We start from the raw sequence: 19,971 nt of genomic DNA, 5'->3' as shown, positions 1-19,971 counted from the left end.
TGTGGCATTATGTGAAATTCAGAATTTTATTTAAATGTTCTGGTGGTGAGATATAAAATAATTTAGGGGTGACAGAATTGTTTATCAAATATAATTTTAGTATATATGTTAAACATATATTATAATATAATTTTTTTATTTTCCTCATCTGTAAATACATGTATTAATGAAGTTGTATTTTATACTTAGATTATGGACATTAATGGTGTTGTATTTATAAACCTTATTGTAATGTTTTATTTATAATGTTATTTTATTCTTTTATCGTTTTAGGTTTTTGTTGTATGAAGTACGTCCAGCTACTAGCCATGAAATAAATGCACTAAGAAATCTTAAAATTCTTCATACAGAACATATATGGAAAAGAACTGTGAAGAAAATATTGTATGATGTAAAAAAGAAAAAGTGTTCAGCCAAACCAGATAACTTTGAGAATACCAATATGCAGGTCTGGTGTATATTTATTTTGTTTATGCTGTAATTATTATTTCTTATAATTTCTTGTTAAATGTTTTACTTAGTTGCCCAATTAAAAAAAATAACAAAAAACAATTTTTTTCACATGCATGAACCACTGAAATTTCTTATTAAAAAAAAAAATTGGTTTGTGTGAAACTACGTTTCGCACGAGATTTGAGCATGACAACGTCTTGCAAAGACGAATATCGCAGGTGCTTCGCGCCCATGATATTCGTTGACCTTTGATTGTAATGTCGCAAAAAAAAAACCCTTAATGACCCTTAATCCTTATGAAGCAAACACGTGTTTTTTGAGAAACTGGCGTTGGGCTAGATGAAAATACCAATTAATTAAATTCATCCATGATTTGGATGTTTTAAAAATTACTTGTTTAAACAAATTGAATCGAAGTGATAGTTTAATTAGCTAATGAAACACTTAATATTCCATTTTTCATTTCATTTAATAATAATAATAATAATTAATATTTAATAATTTTTGCAAGTTTAAATTGAATGATTTGTTCAAAAATAATTATGAACAATTTGTTGTAGAAATAAACTTTAATCAAATCAATGATGATAAATTGTCAATTTAAAACGATGAAATTGAAATCATAAATCAAATTCATGAAATTGCTGTTTTTGAAAAGCCCGCCAAAACCTGCTTGACACGATAGTATATTCCATTGCACGACGGTTAAGCGGTTCAACTTGTCATTAAACTTAAGTAAATTTAACTTAAGTAAATCAAAATTCTGGTTAAAAAACAGTAATATTCAATTTTTAAATATTATTTGTAGTTTTTGCAAGTTTAACATAAATAATTTGTTTAAATATAATCATGAATAATTAATTATAGAAATAAACTGAAATCAAATCAATGACAATAAATCGAGTGGAAGAGAGATAGATGCGGCACAAACTGAACGCTTAGGCCGATCGTGCCTCTCTCTTGCTCATATGCTTGGCTCAGGTGGAATGGAACAATGAGTCATGCTCTTTCGTGCGTGCTGCCGGCATTCATTGATTTATAAGACGTCACGTCAAAAATATATATATTTCAGGTTATTCAACACATTTGAATTGAGTGTTTTATGGAAATTTCATTTATTATATGTTCATGAGTCAGTGTGTGACTATTTATCAACTTTTTTAATGAATTTTTTAAAGAATCTGAATATATATTGGCATGTAATTACAATTATTATTCAAAATAACAATAATAGTAATAAATCTAATCCAGCTAAGTCGTTGCAGTTGATAAACAGAAGACAACATCAATTAAGCCTACTTAACAAAAAAGTAAGGAAATAAATATTTTTGAATCAAATGTTTGAAATAGTGCAATAGTCTGGTAGTAAGAACTTTCTCTGGATATACCAGGGTTGTTCGAAAAGTTCTCAGCCTGATAGAGAGATGCCACAAATTTGAGTAAATGATTATGGTATTTGTCAGTTATAGTTGTTTAGATTTCATGCTGCAAAATGTCAGATGATTGTGTTGTTTGTGGCAAAATTCTATTTTACACTAACTTCAGTCATGTGATCAGAGGTTTACAAAGTTTTTTTTTTTTATCTTATACTGAACCAATCACTAAAATAAATAACTGTCTTCACTGAAGCGCTCTCCTTCAACTCTTATTTCAGAATTATTGACAGCAACTGGACAATGTGATTTCATAGCTGATGTTACAATAAATTGTACTGGTCACATCAAGAGTGTCTTAATTCACTTTTTATAATACATAAATTCAGTATGTATCATTAAATATATTTTCAAAAATTAGCATGCAAAGCATCATAAAGTTTAACCTAGCACATACAAACAACTTTTTAAAAATTAAAAAAATTTGGTCTTGAATTCTTGAAGTATGAGAAAGTGAATTTTCAAAAAATTACAAATATCAAAAATGGCCATGCAACCATTTAATTTTAGATTGAGTGATTTGATATGGAATGACCCCAGATAATGCTGAAAAAGACGTGTTTGATTACAGTTGTAATTTATCTATTTATGAAAATGTAATTCCCCAAGTAATTAGTATTTTTACAAATATAAAAATTCTCTGATAGGTGACTGAGAAATTTCCTCTATAATATTGTCAGGTAGGTATATAAGTATGTTAATCTAACCTTTTATCATTTTTAATTTATAAGTATATAATAAAAAATGTCAAAAACTAAATCAGAAAATATACCGCTATAATAACCTAGATAAAATTAATAAACTTAATAAAATGTAACCTATCAACTTATCTTTACAAAATAACAAACTTTAAACTATGTAGATCGCTTAATGTAATACATTACAGTACATGCTTAAATATTTTAATATCCTATAGAATATGATTTACTTCTGTTTCCATTAATAAAATAAAAAGATTATAAGTAATTAACACAATACATCAGAACAAAAGTGTAACAATATAAGCAATCATATATTGCTTTAGCCTCTGACAATACTAAATTAGTCCCTTCCTGTTGCAGCTACAGTAACAACAATATAGTTTTTAACTACATGAAAGAAGGGAACTTTACATTTAATATCCATTGTATTAACTAGAAACAAATAACAAACTTCTAACAGAAACTAATAAGATCGCCAAAAACTAATTGGCAATGAATTATAAAAGCACAAACACCATTAATTCTATTTTGTATATCAACTAACAACATAATCTGAAACACCAAACAGCAAGCAGGCAGCCACAAAATGAAAATTCCCTACAGCAGAACAAAAATTCTCTTTGTTCGGATTAATTTATTCGCTTCTGTATGTATATATATTTAATACTGATTTATTTATTTTATATAGAAGGAGCAGGCTGATGATGCCCTACAGTTTTTTTTATTTAAGTTGATTTTTATAGTGTATGAAAAATACTAATCCTTAGCAGGATTAATATCCAGTAACTTCTATGTAAAAGATAAAGATGCTACAATTCAGTACATTTATAATTATTAGCACTTGTTCATGGGAAGTTTGTATAATCCTTACCAGTGCTTAGATATGATTGGAGGAGTGTATTTAATCCATTGTTAGAGAATAAGATGATTAATTTTACTACTTTACTTCAAAGTAGTAACAGCACTTCGCTGTTATTAAATAATTATTTATTTATTTCACACCATGGTAATTTCATGCTTATGGCCAATTACAGCTACCTGTTAGCTTCTTTTTTATAATGAGTAATTATAAAATAATAAGGCGCAGGTGCTGCCACTTTTCTGTGAAGGTCAGCATGTAGCATATATGCTTATTCGAATAAAAGTGAATTTTAGAAATTATTGTGTAAATCATATTGAGTATTTGTTTATTTTTTGTGCCGATTGAGTATTTGTTTATTCTTCAGAAAAATTTTGACAATATTCTAATTATAAGTCACTAGTTTTTTTTTCCAAATTTCTATTCCTAATGAAATTTAAGGGCTTATAATATAAAGCAATTTATATTGTGTTTCAGAGTCAGCCTCCTGAATCAAAACCAAAAAAGGAAAGTGAAGATAGTGTTGAGAAAAAAGATCATAGTAGTGACCAACTTCCTCTTGGTTCTGGTAAAATTATTTCTTTTTTGATAAATGTTAATGTAAATTGTAATAATTATACCTTAGTTTCTATCTTTTAAAGTAAAATTAATTTGAAGAGTTACTGGTATTAATAATTTATTTTTATGTAACAACATTCTTACTTATCCTACCAAAAACCCATAAAAACAATTTTTAAATTTCATGCCTTAAGTTTTTTATGTCTATATTGATCACAACTTAAATGGAAACTAATTCGCATTTTGGTGGATTATTAATAAGCTAAGAGATATTGATATTTTCGAAAATAGTCTAGTATTTAATCACAAAATATAGTCAGTTGATTGGCCGAGAAATTACTAATGATATATTATTGAAGGTCCTGCATGTGGAATTTCAACAAATGATTTGGGTGTATGTAAAGTAATTTAAATTTTTACCTAATTTGCTCTCAACTGAGGTAAAAAGAATTTCATATTAATGTAGCACAGAACAAGCAGAATGTAACACAGAAATACTGATTATAACTTTTTTCACACTGTAGAAACTAATGATGAAAGTTGAATGTAACCTAAAATCAATGCTCTATGATAACTGTATATTATTGAAAACATTGTAACTCTTGTAGGGCAAAGATAGCAAGGTGGGTTAACAACAGAGTCTGAATAAGCTTTACTTAATTTTTACTTGTACAAAGACCAAATCCATTCAACTGGAAATTTCTTCATGATAAATTTTCTGCCAATTTTTACACCTACACATAAATTTTTTTAACTAAACTCTTTGAATCCCTTGAAGGTTCAGTATCATCTTATTCTGGATTTGGGTATATGTGATTTCTGTTTATTCCTCTTTGTAACCATTATAAATTCTGACATAAAATACAAATTAAATTGAATTGGTGTATTTAAATTGGTGAATTTATTTGTATTTTATTTTATTGTAAATTATTTGTTATATGGATTTCCTAATACGTCAACAAATGATATTTTTTAAAAAAAACGTAAAAATAAAATTAATAGCAGCATGATTCATTAGTTATCAAGTTCCTTCTTAAAATAGAATTTTAAGAAATATGACATGTGAGTAAAAATGAGCAAACTTTTCTATATAAAGAGTATTACGTTTGTATGAGTACACATACTCACACAGACTTGGGCAATTCAGAGAAATAGTGGTGGGATAGACCTTTGACACCATCGAAAAGCGTCAGTTATATGCGGGACATCGTCGTGGTTAGATGAGTCTTGTGAGTATTTAAAAAAAAAAACCATCAGAAAAATCATAGACTGATTTGTGCAGAATACAGGTATGAAAATTTGATATCAAAGGTCACTCCATAAATACATTCATGGATTTATCAGAAGATTTCTTATCCATCGATTTTTTTTATAACATTAAAAAATATTGAAATTATAACATGTTAAAATGATAAATTATGTATAAAATTGAAATTAAAATTAATTTTGGATTGGCCAATTTCTTACTCCCATAAGTATTAATAAGATATTTTGTTAAATTTAGATGTATACAAGTAGTTATGTAATAGTGGTTCTACAAACTTTAGTAGACTAGTTATGGGACTTTATCACCATTTTTCTTTATTTTTATAAGTAACGTGTATTATCCATCGCCATTAGAAATATTCTTTGATGTGTTGAGTTATTTTAATTTTTTGTAAAACTCAAGAAAAGCATAAGCAACATAGCCCTAGTACATTTTTTTGCAAATCCCAATGTAGTAATTTTATTTTATTTGTTTATTAAAAATTTATTGTTATAAAATTATGTTTCTGTGTTTTATTTAAATTTGGTGTTTTACATGAAGCTCACATCTAGTGATAATGTCACTTAGCAGGTTACAATTTGACAAGTGTGTGGATATAAACACAATAAGACAAAATCAAATTTTCAGAAATTATGTGAACAACTGGAAAAGAGGTGGACTGTGTTCAGTGATAGTGTTCACATTTCAAAAGAAAGCTACAACTAAGTGTAAAGAAATATTGTTTTAATGCCCTAAGATTGTGTACATTTTAAATAAACCTTATATTTTCTTCTAATCTTCATATTTATCTTTTAACGTCGTAGTATCTTTTCACTTATTACAATAATTTAACTTATGTAATTTAAAATGTATCTTCTATGGGAAGATCATTTGGTTTTATTTTAAGTATGCTCCTTCTTTGTATAACTCTTTGCCAACTCTATGTATAATTCTTTAGTGCCTATATTTTTCCACCACTTATCCTATGTTGCTGTTATTGCTTTCTTTTTTATATTTGTTCATATTGTCCTTTACTTTTTATGTTACCTTTCTTAATTCATTAATTTTTCTGTAGAGCCTCTTACCTTTTTCACCCTTCCTGTTCTTGTATTTTCTTATGGCTTCAATTTTTTTCAGTCATCATTCCATAATTTGTGACCTTTTTTTCCTCTTCATGAAGTCTATTATTTGTTCTGTTGCTATTTTTGAGACTTTTTCATATTCACCAAAATTCATTTGCATTACATCCTGCATTGCCCTTCTCTTTAATAATTGAGGTAATAAATTTGATCACTATAAAATGTATCAATACACAAAAGCGCACAATAATAATAATGTACTAAATAAACAGACACAATTCAGTTATAAAACAGTTTTAAATTGCACATTAAAGATATATCTGCTTGATTAGGAAAAAAATAACATCAGTAATAACATCTGTATATTCCAGGATGAGAACAATGTCACCAGTTACTGAAGAGGTTCAGAGATAGTTTCCTTGTGTCACTAAAAAGTTAAAAAAAATTTTTTTCCATGACTGACGTAAAAAAAATTACTGAGTGAAAAACTTTCAAATTAAAGATTTAATGATTCCAAATTCTCATTTACTTCTATCAAAATTCCCGTGACATAGTTTTTGAATTGTTCTGAATGGCATAGCATTTTTCAAATCAAGTTTTATCTACAATGTTGCTGAAAAATAGGGTCTGGTTTTTTACATGTTTTTAATTAATTCTATCTTCATTGGATTGCTTATTTTAAGTAAGAATGATAATAATAATAATAATAATAATAATAATAATATTATTATTATTATTATTATTATTATTCTTCATAAATTGTAAGTGCACAATGTAGAACACTGTTAGATTGATTTAAAATATAATATAGCATAATAAATTTACTGTATTTATTTTGTATAAATTTACAATTATACACTAAAGAAACATGATGTAGTCTAGTCAGTACAAAATAAATAGTATCAAAAAATTTTTAATTAGATGATCAAGTTTTAAATTGTACATTTTTTATTTAAAAATGCTCTTGACATACTTCTGAATATTAAGGGTTGGTGAATTAGATTATTACATTTTTTCATCTTAATAAAGGCTTATTATTAAACACTCAATGCCATTCAAGGAAATGTATAGGGTTTTCCCTGCAAAAACATTTTTAAGAAACAAATTTTTTATGATGGATTCTTACTTAAATAAGTATTACCCTACTTTACTGATAAGTCAGTTTTATACAACCAATTTCTGAATGAGTATAAAGTACTTAATTTATGACCATATTATATGCATCCATAAGATAACATGATATGCTCATGAAGATCTGAATTTAGTTGAAATTGATTTCTCTCTTTCATAAAAAGTGTGATACATTCATAAACATAGTAAAGATAATAAACAATTTTTTTAAAATCTGTCTTCAATATCTATTACATTTCAAACCAAAAATCACTTGATTGCCCTTTTTCTGGATGAAATACTTAGTTCTTATACACCTATTAGCAGCTTAACTTCAAAATTCAGTTTTATAAATCAGTTACAGGAATACAGTAACTTTTTTCTATTTTTATAGAAATGCTGTATAAAGACTGTAATTAATATTTCAAGAGGGGTAAGATAGTTTTGCAACAGTGAAATAATGCACTGCATACAAATATATATGAATTTGTTTCACTTTATTAGTGAAATTTGTTACATTAAGTTGAAAAAACAAAGCCTCATAATTATAACATAAGATGTCTTAATTGATAAGAATATTTTTCTGAGATTTTGCCAAAAAAAGGTGTGTCTGTAATTTGGGTAGAACTGAAAAAAAGTAAAATACAATTTTTCATAAAATAAAACTGCATCAAAAAGTAAAAATGCTTTTTAATTTTAGAATTTTTTTTTAATTTAGAGTTTTTAAAGTCATTGCCAAATTGAGTGTTAGCAAGTTATTGGTAATTGTTTTTTTAATAATTTGATTCCAAAACTTAAAATTGGTAAGAGATGAAAAAGTTTTATTTTTTGTGTACTTTTTTAAACGTTTTATGTTTTCAGCCAAATAACATTAAGATTGAGGCCAAGACTCTCCTCAAACTTCCCAATCTGTCTATCCCTAATTGCTGATTTGATAACAATTAATGAGTTTATCATTTATTTCTCAGGTGCTGCGGAACGAATGTGGTGTTTGGAAAAATTAAGAGAGTTGATGTGTTCACCACTTGGAAAACTTCTTGATATACCTGCATTTCTTCAAACAGATCGAGTTGATTCATCTTCAGCAAATTTAGTACATAGTTTACCTCAAGCATTATTACGTCAGTATGAATATGAAGATCCTGCTGTGAAGGATGGAAAACATCTTATGCACAGTCCTTTTTTTAAGGTAAACATGTTATATAAATATTAAAAAGATCTCATGTGGATACCACATGACTTCTTTATACAGCTATAAAATTACATATACACATTTTTTACAATGTGTTTCTTAATCTTTTTACAATCTGAGGTTAATAATTAGTAATAAATCAATACATTTAAATTTAAAAAAGTTAAAAAAAAGGAGATAGTCGAATTTGGACCGACGTGCCTTCCTCTTGTAAGATCTAAATATTTCATTAATTAAAATTTTATTTGGCTATAACTCGGGGAACCAATAAAAATAAGTACCACTATATCATTGAAAAACTCTCAGTGATGGCTTATTGCTACAGTTAAGAAAAAGTCAAAAATCCAAATTGTTTGGATTTTGGGCTAATTTGAACACTTTTGGTCCAGTCGAAAGAGGAGGTGCACAACTAGATATTATAATAGTTACAAAAAACAAAATTTGAATATCCTACGGCTAATTGTTTTTGAGTTATGTAAGATACATTTATACGTACAGACGTCATGCCAAAACTACTCAAATGGATTCAGGGATGGTCAAAATGGATATTTCCATTGAAGTCTGAAAACCAAAATTTTTCAAAATCACAATATTTCCTTTACTGTACAAGGAAGTAAAAAATGTTGATCATTTAGGTTTCAGAAAGGTTTGTGCACGTTGGGTGCCAAACATATTAACGGAACATCACAAAAAAATCTGAACGGGATCTGCTTCAGAATTTTTGATGCACTACACAGAAAAAGGTTATGAGTTGCTTAATTTAATTGTTACTGGCAATGAAACATCCGTTTTGTATTACATGCCAGAGTGAAAATGGCAGTCAAGTGAATGACATCATCCTCAATCACCAACCAAACCAACAAAGGTCAAGCCACAGCCATTTGGACACAAACTGATGGTCACAGTCTTTTGGGATCAGTTTGGCATACTGCTGATTGATTTTATGCCATGTGGAATGACTATAAATGCAGAAGCTTACTGCGAAACTGTACCTAAGTTATAGCACACCATTCAAAATCAGTGATCTGGGCAGCTGACCGATGGCATCGTCCTGCTGCACAATAATGCATGTCCACATTTTGCGGGTCCGACATGTGATTTACTGAGAACATTGGATGAGAAATTTACAATCACCCACCACATAGGCCAGACTTAGCTCCTTCCGATTGTTTGAGAGATTGAAAGAATTTTTTAGAGATTTTTTTACAATGAAACGGTCTTTACTTTAGAGATAACCTCTCGCGTACTATGTGTAACATGAAAAAACCACTTAAAGTTAAAATTAAAATGTGTTAAAGGAAAGTTTTATTCAAAAAGTTGAATCTGTGGTCAAAATGTGTTTAATTCTTTGGCTTACTGTATTGGGTATTTTGTTGTTTTAGGAAAAAACTTTTAGGAAAAAAAATTCACTGTTATGAAAATTTCATTTTTTATGACTTTTTTAGTTCAAGAATGTATTATGAAGAAGACCTGCCTTCTACATTATAATACACTACAGTAGTCTCTTAACCATTTTTCATTCAACTGATCTCTCCGTCAGCCAACTTTTGTCTTTTAAATAGTTAATCAGTGGTACAAAGGAAATAATTTAATTATTCATTCAATCATCTTATATAAATCATACTGACCAACATCACTGATCGTGATTTGTTTTTAAAAAAATTATTAAATTTTATTAGTCAAAGGTCAGCTATGAATTATATTTTCTATATGTTATAGTGTTCAGATTTATAACAAATGGAATGCTTAGATTTAATTTTATTGTTTTAGTTAATGAGCTATTTCATTATATCATTAAATAGAGTGTATTATAAACAAATGGACTGTCTAACCTAACATCAAAAGAATCATTTGCATGTATTTGTTTTTTTGATGTAAAGAAGAATAGTGAATCTGTCTTACATTTTAATTTAAATCTCAGGTGATTAACTGAAAATGAATTCTAAAATTAAATATCCATCAGTCTATTTATTTCTGTTAGTAATTCTACATCGCTGGATCTAGTGGAATAATTAGACTAAAAAGAGATTTAAAGTTTTCTCTTAAATGGATCCTGAATGTAGATAATTAATATTACATTCATTGCATTGAAACAGTGTATATAACATTTAGGTCTAGTCCATATTCATAAATAAATAAATTTTTTAATCTGATTTATTAATCAGTCATATAACATATTCTGGCAACCTGTGAGTAGGGTAAGTTACTGAGATCAGACTATAAGCCCATTGTTTAGAAAAAGCTACCTTTAAAAACTTTAATTACAATTTAAGTTGATGATTAAAATTTCCCTTATCCATGGACCTTTCCTTCCTTTTTGAAAGACATTGTGATTTTTTTTTAAAGAACCTTAAGGAATACAATTATTTAATTTTAAATGCAGATAAAACTTGCACTGTGCTTCTCAAGAAACGAAACATTGTGAATTGCATAGTTAGATATTTCATTAATGGTAATGATTACTTCTGATGCCTGTAGCATGAAATTTCTTGTTATTGTTAGATGATAAATTTTCATAGGATGATCAAATCGTACTGTTTTGTTCTAATGCACATTAATTAAATATTTCATTTTTCAATATTATTTAATTGTATTTATATGTTTATAATAATAATTCACCTCTGAAAAATATCATCTCTTTCAATTTCTTTCAAAAAGGAAGAAGGAAGAATAAGGAAAAAGAATGAAAGGTAAGGAAGATACTATGCCCACAGAGAAACTACAAAACAACTAACAAAAGAAAATACCTCAAGCTTATCTCTAAAGTAAAGACCATTTCTTTATTAAAAAAATCTAATCTGCAAACTTAATAAATATTCTTTATTTCTCTTAGACTACATATCTTACACTACTTCTGTATATAATCACCACATGAATTAAGACATTTATTGTAACAATAAACTAGCTTCAATATACCCTTATCGTGTTTTTCTGTCGTTAGTCCATTTATCCACTGATTTACAGCATTCTTAAGTCTATCGTCACCTGTGAATTGCTTACCTTTTGACAGTGTTCTATCATCCACCTCTTGCAAGGTCAAGAGACATCTTAAGATACTCAGGCTGTGACTTACTGAACAGCAATATTTTATTGACTGGTTTATCTAAATCCTGCAGAATATTGATTTGATTATTTTTTAAATAGCCATCTGATAATCCTTGTTATTACCTGAATTGTATGGAGTTTTACCTATCCAGCTGAATCTTAAATACTGTCAGATCTCTTCCAGAGATTTATTTATTATTATTGTGTACAGTGTAATAAACATATTAATACATATGTTCATTTGTATTCGTTATGATAAAATAAATGAAGGAAAATGAAAATGCATATCATGTCAAAATGTAGCTGTTTACAAGTTAGTAAAAAATTTAATTCATTGGCATAGATAAAATAAACATTTCTTTCCGTGAGAATATTTTATGATTTTGCTGAGTTATCATGGTAATCATTAATATAATCCCTTTGAAAAGTAGCTATACACCTATATAAACACTATTGTATCATGAGGGATTGTATTCCATGTCCCTGTAAGTAGTTTTTTTTTAAGAGGTTGGTAATCCTGTGTTGTGTGCTTTGCTTATGCGGGACAGGATGCCAACCTTGAGATGAGAAGTATGTCTGGTTCTTTGTTGTACATTGTGTGATCATCCCCTTCGATCATAAAAATGTTATTAACTTTAGAACAGTGATTATTTCTCATTGAATAAGTCTTCCATGAGCATAGTGGGTACACATAGATAATGAAAGACCAGTTTTCCTTTAGATTTCCAGGTACACTAGTTTCTAATTGACATAGTGTAAGAACACTAATCAAGAAATTTTAGGAGACAGAATCGGTAAAGGACTGACTGGGTGAAGTAGCAGACTATCAATACTCAAAGAAAAACTTCAAGACCTAGCTGCTATGCAATGTAGTCCCAACGAGTCGTTTGAGAAAGTTGGCCCTACAGAATCTATTAGTGTTGCAACTGCACACAAGGCAGTTCATAAGAAGCTCAGTCTCATCCTATATAAATTAAAAGCGGTTTAAAGTTTATCTGCCACAGTCTTTGGAAAGAGAATTAAATTTGGGTAAATGGTTTCATGTGGTTCTTGAATTTACATGACCAAAAGATTGAGGAGCAGATTGTAATATCTGAAAAAAGAATAGGTAACCCAATATTCTTCATGGAAGCAATACAGTTCATTATTGTGAAGTCATTAATCAGTTGTGGGAGAGCTAACCAAGGACAAAGTTAATGCTCAGATTAAACAAGACAGTGCGACTGAGCATACAGCCAAGGCAGTCCATGAAATTACTGCAAGAGGTTTTCAGAAATAGAATCATTTGTAAGGCCTTATGGCCGCCTTATTCTCAAACTTAAGCTCACCAGATTTTTATTTTTGAGGTTATGCAAAACGTAATGTTTAAAAAGAAAATCCCCATAGCCTTTGAGAATTTCAAAATGCTATTCGTGATTTCACCAAGGTCAACAACTTTTGAAAGTCTTCCAGAACAAGAAGAAACGCTTGCAAGTATGTCTGGGATGTTCATGGTGACCATTTTCAACAACTACTGTAAAGTAAGTTAATGTTTTATATTGTTATACTAGTGCATGACAGGTGTATAGCTACTTCTCGAACACTTTGTACTTTTTAAAATTTGTGAGTCAGATTTTAAGTTATGAAGCAAACTAAGTAAAATCTAGAGATTGAAATTATATAGGGTTCAATGTTTTGCAAATTCAATACATTGTAGCAGAAATAAAAAGAAGCCTTTGATTAGCTATGTACATAGGGGTTTTTCTGGTTTTTTTTTTAAATTGTGTATTTGTAAATGTATGTAAGATTAATTATTTATTTATTTTTTTTAATATCTTTTTTTTCAGGTCCAAAAGAAAATATCAGAAGTTGCTCCAAGAATTGGTGATGTCAAGAATAATCATGAAAATCATAATTTGTTTAAACAGGATCATGATGAACAGCTTTTAATGTGGTTAAATAGGTGTGACAAATTGTTGATGATTTAGTTAAAATATTAATGTAATTATGATGGATTATTATAATCAATAACAATTATAATTGTTATTCATTAACTGTTAATAATTAAAAATAAAAATGTGTTATTACTGTATGAAGTGCATAAAAAATTTTTCATTGTTGGGATATTTTCTTTTGATTAGTGATAAATTCATCTGTAATAGTGTTTATAAATAATGTTCATTATTATAATTATGTTGATCACATAAGTCATATTAAAGATTTATTTATTAGAATAGATCAAGGAAAAGGATCAGAAATAGAATATAAAATGTAGTATGTTAAATGTAGAAAAAAATTGTATTTAAAATTCATTTTATTTAATATAAATACAGGTTTTCTTTTAAAAAAACAAAGCAATTAATTTTAAATTAAGAAATATACATATATAAAGCTGGATTCAAAATTGAATAGTATTGGAATTATCTGCTTATATTTCTTTTCCTATATATATTGCAATTTTCTTGAAGAATCTTGAAATGGCAGCAAAATAACTAAACTGCCCAAAAGAAATCGCAGAGAAAGTGGAGCTAAAAATCGTCAAAAAGATGGAATTCATGGTACATCAAAAATTCCTCTCAAGTCTCTAATTATAAAATGTAGAAAAATCTACAAAGCTAATAAATTTAAATATCTGGGATAAATAATCAAAATCAATGGATTTAATAAAAAAAAACAGTAAATCTTCATCTAAACATTGATTTACTGTTTTTTTTTATTAAATCCATTGATTTTGATTATTTATCCCAGATATTTAAATTTATTAGCTTTGTAGATTTTTCTACATTTTATAATTAGAGACTTGAGAGGAATTTTTGATGTACCATGAATTCCATCTTTTTGACGATTTTTAGCTCCACTTTCTCTGCGATTTCTTTTGGGCAGTTTAGTTATTTTGCTGCCATTCAGAAGCCAATCAAACAAGTATTACAAAAATTGACAAACTAACAAAAGATATTTACAACAAAAAGAACATCTCAATTAAAGCCAAAAACCAGCCATTGCAATACAATAATCAAACTAGAAGATGTGTAACTTATCACAATACATCTATAGTTGAAATCATGTGAAATATTTTAAAAAAAAAACAGGAAAATCTTTAGAAAAATCATAGGACCGATAAAAGTAGGTGAAAATGGGTATAAATTCAGAAGTAATAAAGATCTTTACAAATATAATAAAACTGAGAAAATGTCAGATTCTATCAAAAAAATAAGAACCAAGTTCTCTGGCCACCTCATGAGAATGAATGATAACAGGCTCACAAAACAAATCTTCAATCCCATTTGTAACAAAAAGAATGGAAATCAATGGACCTCAATAATTCAAAAAGACTAAAAGGAATGAAAATTTCTAAAGAAATAGTGCGAGGTAGAACAGAGTTCCGCAAACTTGCACAAGATTTCAAGGATTTCCAAGAGAAGGAAAAAACCATCTAATGTCTGGACAAAAGAGAGAATGCAAAAAACAAAGTAAGAGAATGAACTGTTGAAAAATCATTTAAGAAAACACCCAAAAGAAAAAGAAATTATGAAAAATGTTACTTCATTTGGTTTTCTGATGAAGGAGACTAAAAAAAAATGGTTAACTAACTATAACTTCTGGTGCATGCATAACAGTAAAGTGGACTTCTACATATATGTACATGTTTACACATATAGAATCGTATAAACGTCATATTTCTATAGATTATGTACATGATTATATACATATGTTTTCATCGATTCTCATCTAGTAAATTAGTTAATATTTTATAAATCCACTATTTTAAGCTTTTCAAGTTACCAGCAATATATTTAATTAAAAATAACTTTAAACATGAAATTTTTTACAAGTTCATCTTTTAAGAATTTTGAGTTGCTTAATGTTAAGTGTGATAAATTTTTCTTTTATATTATCATTTTTCACTTCAGACTTATTTGTTTATATATGCATGTTATTGTTAATTTATAGACAACCAGAAGATTGGAGTTTATCATGGGGAGGTAGTGGAGCTATTTATGGTTGGGGTCACAATCATAGAGGACAACTGGGTGGTGTTGAAGGAACAAAAGTTAAGTTGCCTACTCCTTGTGAGGCATTATCTGCATTACATCCAGTTCAACTAGTTGGAGGAGAACAAACTTTGTTGGCCGTCACTTCTGATGGAAAAGTGTACGCTACAGGTAATATTTTTAACCTTAATTCAGATGATTATTTTTTTATTTTGTATCGTGCACTTTTTTGTGGATTTAAGCTACTAAGCTACAAGTGATAAAGTTAATATGTTAACTAACCACAATATTAGAAAAAGAAAGTAATAATAATAATAATAATACTGTACCTTTTCCATTATTGGAAGTTATTATGACTGTTTAATATACCCAAAAAAATAAACTTATTTCCCTGCTGTTCATCAAAAAAAAACCTATACATTAAAATATTTGAAAGTATTTCTTTATGGTGCTTTACAATAAGGCAATAATCAATTTGTTTAACACATTCAGTGCCAAGGATGCACCTGTGGTCTAATTTCATAGTCTAAAATTTCAAATACATGACTTCTGCTACAGTATATATCTGTTGCAGCATGTAATTTATAGTATGAGGAATGTTAAGTAGATGTGCAATTTGAATTTGTGATAAAATTAATATGCTGATTGATAGTATAAATAGGCCCTCCACAACAAAGTGATGGCTAAATGTGAAGAAGAAGACCACCAAGTCAATTAAATAAACAAAATAAATATGGAGACTTAAACCAATGATTGTGATGGTGATATGGTAGGTGATTCATCAAGTAGCTTGGTTTCTTGTAAAATACAAAATACACTGTGACAATAAGTTAGATATTTTTGCTGATGAATTAATTCCATTCATAAGTGTGAGGCTTGTCTCTGGGAATGTGGAAGTGGAATTTTGTAGCATATGAAAAATGCCATGGCTGACCAAGATTCGAACCTAGGACCTCCAAACAAAAGGTCGAGATGCAGCCACTCCACCAAGGAAATTGGCAATCATTATTTTTATCTTTTAGCTAATGATAAATTTTTTGGACTTTCTTAATGTAAAAACAAATTGTTACGTTAAAAATTTGAAGAAGGAAGAATCACTATTTTATTGAGTATTTTTCTGTGATAAATTTTTACTTCAATAATCGTCATATAAGTTTTCACCACTCATCTCATCCATCTGCTAACCCCATGATCCTAGTTTTTATTTGTAGAACCAGTAACATCACTTACGGATCATTGGAAATTTACCTCAAACATGTTCACTTTGAGTTAACATATATGTATCTTAGTAAGAATACAAATCTCATTTGTATTGAAGAGAAATTACCTTGTTAGAAAGAATGTTGATAGAAGCATTTGACAATTGCAAGAAAAATGAAGGTGACATAACATAAATCTTATACTAGCCCTTTTGCATTACCTAAAACTTATAAAAACACTGATATTTTAACTGCACATGAACCCATAATTAGATTCAGTTGTGTAGACTAGTTGAAGGCCTTCTCTTTCAGTGTTGATTCATATTGCTGTATTCAGCAGTTGCATTCTTCAGTTTTAAGCAAGGCCGTAAATTTTTTTGTAATTTCTGGATAAAGTTACACAATTATAAATGTTCTGCAAAAAAAATGTTTCTGACCACTGTTCACAAAATTCCACACTAAACACCAACTTTTTGAAAAAGTATTGGACTTTATGATAAATTTGAGAATTTTCAAAACTTCGTACTCCATTGTTTTTGGCTGTTTATATATCTAAATGAAACCAAGCTTCATTTAATTAAAAAAGATTGAAACACCCACACCAGCTCAAATAAAATATTTGTTTGAACAACTGTGGGATGGGTAGAAAGTTTTGTTACACTGTAATAGAATCCAGCTTAATTGAACTCTACTACTGCCAATTCTTACCAGTGATATTGCTCACTGCTGCTGGGAAAGGTGGGGAGGATAAGCCATCGTGGGGATTGTCCAGTGTGTTCATTCATGGTGAGATAACCTTTATTGTAGTCAAGTGTGGAACAATGGCTGATACAAGTGCTTTCACTGTCTAAGAGCTTTTGTTAGCTTGTGTGTGGCTTCATGAATATTCACACACTGGTAAAACATTGAAGAATATTGTGACTGACTTCTTTGTGCATTTTTCAAATTAATAACCATCACAGCAAATGTTACTGACATGTTAGAAGAAGGTCTTTGTAACAGGAAGTGTTATTGATGCCCCATGCATTGGGAGGCCGAACACTCGAGCTGAGACATGTGCTGCTGTGGAGGCATCAATTCAACAGTCGCTGATGAAATCAATCTGCCAAAATTCTGCAGAGTTAGGGATTCCAAGATCAACAATGTGAGACCATATGCAGAAGGACTTGAAAGTTAAATGTTTTCATCCAGCCACAGTTAATGAGTTAAGTGACAATGACCTTGATCAATGTGTTTATGCATGTTAGTTATTGCTTGAATATTTTCCAAGCAAATTATAAAAAAAAACATCGTGTTCTCAGACGAGTGCAGTTTATCAAAGCTCTCTTAATTGAAATGTTTTTTTTTCTGGGTGAAAGACAATCCTCACTTTTTTGAGGAAATCAAACACCAACTGCTTCATATTATGTTTTTGGCTCAGATGACAGCTAAACATCTCCTTGTGGTCCTTATTTTCTCGATGCCACAGTTATCTGAGAATGATTGACAAGTAGTTGCTACTAAAATTAATGGCAAATGGATTGCTGACATCATTATGTTTAAGCAAGATGGTACTTCAGAGCATTTTGCTTTGAATGTCTCCAGTCACCTCATTAAATTTTTCCAACTTTTTTTTTTTTAATCGCTGGACGTGGATCAGAAGTGTTTCTGGCTCCATTGCCTTGGTCAGCAAGAATTCCTGACCTCACCATACCTGATTTTGTAAAAGAAGGTTTTGTAAAAGAAAAGAAGAGATCTAAAAATGCAGATATATCAACAATGAGCAGCCCCAAGATGCTGTTCAGTCAGCATTTGAAATGATCACTCCTGATATACTGTTTTGGATAATCAAAGAGTCATGGAGGCACACACAGCTGTACTTTGAACATGGTGGAACCCAGACAAACATTTTAGATCCGTAGAAGGTAAGCAGCACCTATCCTAATAATTTCATAACTAGTAAGAAGGGATTTCCCACCCAACCCATACAGTAGAGAAGTCAGGTTCTACAAGTTCTTCCTTATGAGTTTAATTTGAGTATATTTCTATCCTTGTTAACAACCGCAACCAGATGTCCAGTCTATTGAGAAAGTTTCTTTAGCGACTTTCCTAGAGAGTGTAAAAGCAACTGATTAATGTTTTGCATAAAATTATCTTCACGTAATACTGATATATGGCCACTGTTTAAAATCAGCTCATTTTCTGTTTCACAAAATTTAGCCAATAAATGAAAAATATTTGATTTATTTGATACTGCATAATTGGGAAAATTGCTCATTAAATCCTTCTAGCATTCAGAATAAGACTTAATGATTAAATGAGTTACATAATAAATATATGCCAGGCATGAAAATGGTAAATTTGTTGTACTGGTAGAAAACTACTAACACAGATTGAAGGATAATGCATCATGTAGTCTGTGTGTTTTGACCTTGTCTAATACAGCCTCAGCAAAATATCTGCCTTGCTAGGAACATGTAAAATAAACATAAGTGTAGGATCGGCATCTTTTAGACTGTCTGACTTAATGAAGTACTATATATCTATTCTCTAAAAGGTTTTGTTTTAATATATATGTATATGTACGTATATATATATATATATGCATACTTATTTATTGATTTTCATTAGATATTTGTTATTTAATTGTATTTATTCTTTCATAAATTATTACATTATTATAATCATGAACTATGGATGAAGGTACACTAGATATAAAGGAAAAATCAATCAAAACAATGAAATAAAAATAAATCAATCAAATAAAGCAGTAGGTAATTTTTTGCTGTTTATTTATTTTAAAATATCTTGTTTGTTATACAGGCTATGGTGCTGGTGGTCGTTTAGGTATTGGTGGAACTGACACTGTTTTAACACCGACATTGATTGAATCATTACAAAATGTATTTATTAAAAAGGTAAATTTACATAACCAAGATCATTTTTGAATTATTGTACAAGTGGTGTTTTTATGGTTGTATATTTTTCATTGTTTTTTGTTTTGTATCTCCTCTGATTTGAATGATTGATGTTAAAAAATGGAAGATCTTCGTCATACTTTTCTTTAAACTTAACAAACTTGCCGCAGAAAAAAAATCAGATGCTAACTAATGCTTTTGAAAAATAAACTTTCAGTGAGGCAGGAA

At 29.0% G+C, this 19,971-nt stretch overlaps 1 pseudogene; it reads left to right on the top strand.

Moving 5' to 3' along the window:
- The window catches only part of LOC142317492 (E3 ubiquitin-protein ligase HERC2-like), a 78,311-nt pseudogene that overhangs the window by 12,265 nt on the left and 46,075 nt on the right, over positions 1 to 19,971 (top strand).

This window comes from Lycorma delicatula, chromosome 1 (assembly GCF_047948215.1).
Source record: "Lycorma delicatula isolate Av1 chromosome 1, ASM4794821v1, whole genome shotgun sequence".
In the NCBI taxonomy this organism is placed as follows: domain Eukaryota; kingdom Metazoa; phylum Arthropoda; class Insecta; order Hemiptera; family Fulgoridae; genus Lycorma; species Lycorma delicatula.
The sequence above is the reverse complement of the archived record's forward strand: the minus strand, read 5'-3'. Positions and strand labels throughout refer to the sequence as shown.